Source organism: Rhinolophus ferrumequinum, chromosome 3 (genome assembly GCF_004115265.2).
Source record: "Rhinolophus ferrumequinum isolate MPI-CBG mRhiFer1 chromosome 3, mRhiFer1_v1.p, whole genome shotgun sequence".
NCBI classification, from domain to species: Eukaryota; Metazoa; Chordata; class Mammalia; order Chiroptera; family Rhinolophidae; genus Rhinolophus; species Rhinolophus ferrumequinum.
In genome coordinates, this window is record NC_046286.1 from 12,721,382 (window position 1) to 12,726,310 (window position 4,929).

The following is a 4,929-nucleotide window of genomic DNA, read 5'->3' on the forward strand; positions in this document are numbered from 1 at the left end:
CCTCCTCTTAAGAACATACCCATTTTTTACCTTACTTCTTACATGGACAGTAAAGAAGGCTGAAACTGAGAATTGAGGTGTTCTACGGGGTGTGAACATTTGGGCCCAGAGCCCCGGAGGCATGAGAAGATCTGAACTCTACAGCTTTAACATGAGTATTGTGATACAAAATGAGTGATGGAAAGTCAAGAGATAATTTGTGATGAAGATGAGCAAGTTTAAAATATATCCCTTCTATGCCTATCCTCATCTTGTTCCTCTTCTACAGGTACAAAGATACAGACATACATACATACATATTTGCTCACCTAACTCACCATTTCCTGGCAACTAAAATGACATGGCTTTCTCCACAACCCATTCCTGCCCCAGCAGCCATACTCACCTTCTGGAAGTCAGAACCTAGAAGTGACTGCCTACTGGCCCGAAGGGCACTCATCGTTTCTGTGGTTACCTGTGGCTTCTATCCCTGACTCCCTGGGGTAGAGATGTCTTCTGCAGTCCTTCCTTCTGGAAATCCAAAGACTTCTGCAATTGCTCCTGAAAGAAAGGAAGATAAGTGGGTGAGTCAGTAAATGTCATCATAATCATCTTTATGCAGGTAGGCTATAAGAGGGCTGGACAGAACTTTAGCAGGGGCAGCATATGAAAGATGAAAAAAAAATACCTCAGCATGGTTGATTTTATCTTTCTTGACGCTGCTCATTCACTTCCCTTAACCACGCTCATTTCCCTTCTTTTCTACAAAACTCCTTGCCTGATCCTCCACAAGCAGAAGGAACAAAAGCCAGTAAAGCTTTGAATGAATACATCTAGCTATGAGTTAGCTTCTGTTCTTTTGCATTCAACAAAGACTGTGTGATATAGTTTGTGTATCTTCATTAAAGTAAGTTTTGTGAAGACAAGTATCTTGATTTCTGTAATTTAATGTCCAAATGCTTGCACATGAATGGAAATGCATAACCAGCTCAACAGAGGTAGGGGCAAGAGAAAGAGAACAGGAAGAGAGGAAGAATGGTAATGGTATTCTTCAAGAATGGTGATTCTTGAAGAATGTATGTTGCCCAGTCTTGATGGGAATAGAGAAATTTAGAAATTCTTGGGGGAAAAGCAGCAAGGCCTACTTGTAATGAATGGAAAACTGATGAGAGGAGTGAAGACAGGAATGCACTGAGTGGGAGAAACCCAATTAAAAAAAAAAAAATCAACACTATTTTTTAAGCATAAAAGTATACAGAAGGTAAAAACAAAAATCTGGTCCATAATTACACAGCATCAGATAAACCTGACCTAAAAATTACATTATATGTGTGTGTATTTTGTGTGTATGTCTATTTTACATAAAATGCATTTTCATGGTTAGAATGTTGAAACAAAAAAAGATACAAAATAAAGTGAAAGCATCCCTTTTCCCTCTTCCAAAGGTAAACTTTTTTGGTTAATTTTTTTGTTTCTTTCCAGAAATAAAACTAGCAGTTTGATGTAGAATTTTGACGAGGTGTTAAGAGGATGTTGGGCCATGAAGGGTTGATTTACTCCTTCAGCCAAATCAGAGGGATTTGGGGTTTGACCGACTGACTTCAACAAGCCTATGAAATCTAGGTGGAAGGAGAAAGGGAGCCATCTGAAATCAGAGTCCCCAAAGCCTTTCACTGCTAAGCTCAGTTTACCCCCAGTTTGCATCCTCAGTTTTTCCTCTGGGAGCTTCTGATACAGTGTGCCCCCATTCTGGCCTGCCACTATTCCAGAATGCTGTTGAAATGAAGGGGCCACTGGCAGCCTTGATAGGCACTCACTGTTATAGACAGTGCTTTTTATACAAAAATCCAGGATAGAAGAGGACAGTTGGATTCTGGAGTGCTAAGCACCCAGCAAATATAATCAGCAATTTACAGCTTTTATCCATTTATAAATTTCTAAGTATTAACAATAAATTATTTTTTTTAAAAAACAGCTACTATTACCACATTGATTCTTTTAACAAATTTTTATTGAGCACTCTTTGTGCCAGGCAACTGTGCACTCTGAATACAATGATGAAAAAACAGTAAGTAGTGACAGACTTCCTGCTTTGGAGTTTATAATCTAGTAAGGGGGAAGGGAGGCATATGTTAATCAAAGAAACACATAAATGTAAAATTAGAACCACGTTAAGTGCTATAATGAAAACGTACATGGTCTTTTGAAAGAGTATAAGGATTGGGGGCAAATCAGGATGGTGATGATGTTTTTTAAGGGCAGAAGATTTTCATTATGAGTTTGATTGTTTGGCTTATCAACGAATACTGTTATTGTATACATAACTTCTTGTTTAAAATTATATAAACATTATTGCAAAATTAAACTCTAAAGAAGAAATGTGTTCACAATCTCAAACAATTTTCATTTGTCTGTTTTCTCACAAAATTGTTAATAAATAAAGACCACTTAGATTCTCATCCTGGGCTTGGTTGGTAAGCTTTGTTAAGGCGAGAACCAAGGTTTAGGGATATGTATTTAAAAAACCCCAGCCCACGTGCTTCCTTTGTACGCTGTCCTTTCTCTGAACCCACCTCTACCGTTTTTATAAAAATAGTTAATGTCCCCATTGGATGCCTGTATCCTGTATGTCCAACCCCCACCCCACCACAGCGCCGCGCACGCGCACACACACACACACACACACACACACAACTTCCCCATTCTTCCTCAGTCCCTGAACCTGGCAGTCTGACAAATGCCCATATGTTCTGCCATGCTTTGCTACCAAACATTAGCTAACTTTTTGACTTTGTGACTTTTTTTTTTTTTAAGAGATGGAGTGGCATGGGATAAAGTGGGAGTACTTAACAGAAAGGTTATTAATAGTAGTATGTGTCCTGAAGCTACCATGTTTCCCCGAAAATAAGACCTACATGGACAATCAGCTCTAATGAGTCTTTTGGAGCAAAAATTAATGTAAGACCTGGCCTTATATATTATATTATATATTATAAAGACCCGGTATAATATAATAATGTATATAATATAAAGACTGGATCTTATATTAATTTTTGCTCCAAAAGACGCATTAGAGCTGATTGTCCAACTAGGTCTTATTTTCGGGGAAACATGGTAGCTGTGAATAGGGGAAAGGTGGCTTATACAGCAAGAGGTCTTCACAAAGCCAAGGGAATTTTTAGGGGGTTATTTACAGAACTTAGGTAAAATTAGGTTTTTGCCCAAATTTAAACCTAACTGCTGATCAGCTGTTCTCACAGTAGAAAGAATCCAATAAAAACTGTTTCTGATGTTTGCAGAAATTTAAAACAGATATATGACACCGTAAGTCACATTAGGGCCCACTCCTTGCACGTGTTGTCTCCTAACGTAAAAATTTATTCAGTACTGTGATACTACTGAATAAAAATAGGCCCTACCTCTAAATGCTAGACTGGGTTAGAGTTCTGCCCTTCCTTTCACATGGCTTCGCTGGATGGGCTCCAAAGCTAGATCCCACTGAAAAGAGGAAGCCAGCAACAAAAAACACTTCCTGCCCAGACCACAGAATCCTAAAAGCTCTCCCCTCTGCGACTTCAAGGCAGATAAAAAGAATGCTGCTGCTTCAACCCTTGTAAGTGAGCATTATTCTAGAAAAAGCCCGAGATTAGTAGATGCGTTTGGTATAAAGCCTCAAGTTATCAAGTACAAGGAGTCGCTCAAAGTACTCCAGCCCCAGGTACTTGAATTAGTTCTGCCCTTCCTGAATTTTGCCTCTCCCTTACCCTATCCTTCTCAAGCGGCCCCGTCCTAACCTGGAAAGGTTCTGATTCCCTTAGATGAAATGACGTTATGAGTGCAATCTGGATTAACCCCGCCCCACTTTTTCCCTAAACCCACCTATTTTTCCCCAAAGTGTGCTGGAATTTACTAAGGAACAGGCCTGAAAATCAGTAACTGGATTTTAAACTCTTATGTTCTCTGAAATCCCACAGATAGGCTACTAGAATGCAGAAGGATTAGTTTTCTGGAAAAACAAATATATCTCTGAAGCTCACCTGGGTTTACGTTTTTCTAAAGGGCACCTTATGAGTCAGTCTATAGTTTCCAGGCCAGAAAAGTACGTTGAACTCAGGCTGCAGCCTAAAAAGCAGCCCTAGACAACCATTCAGGGCGGCCTGACCCTGTCCACATCTGGTGCTGAGATGGAGATAATGATCCCCGTCTTAAAGGAAAAAAAAAAAAATCCTCGTGGCACAGTGAGGTCAAGTAACTTCCCACATCACAGCAAGGCAATGGCGGAGGTACATTCGAGGACTTACAGCTCCCAAACCTGTGCCCTTTCCACAACGTAAGGAAGAAGAGAGGCCAGGACAATTTCTAAATAAACATTAGTCAAGGATCTAGAAAAAAGTAAATAACCTCCCCAAACTCAACACAGGGATTCTACAGCTCTCACAAAAGGAAACAGGGAGAAAAAGAATTCTTAGGAAAAAAGATCAGAAACTTTGCATTATTTTTGAGGAGTTGGGGGTGGGGGTGAGGAACAAGACTCTGAAGCCTCTGTTGAGCCAGTTTATAGACTGCTGACAAGAGAGATGTCAAGAGGAAACTGAGAGAGGTTAAAAAATTTGAGGACCAACTCCCTGATCCCCAAGAGCACTCTCAGCAAGAACGTGTGTGTTCTCGGGGGAGCTCAGTTCCCAGAGCAGCAAAGGGAGAGCCAACATACAGGTACATAAAAAGCTTCACAATAGGAAGATGCCAGAACTAGCCCGCTGTCATCTACTTACTACTTACCCATTTAAGCAGCACTGGGGCATAGACTTTTCATAACCTAACAAGCTGACATGAAGGAAGTAGCCTTGACAAGTGGGCAAGGAATGACTGGGAGGGTTGATAGACAATAGGGCAGTGGGAATTCATTGCTCTAGTTTTCCTGTGGAGGTCAAATGTGTGGTTTCAAAACAA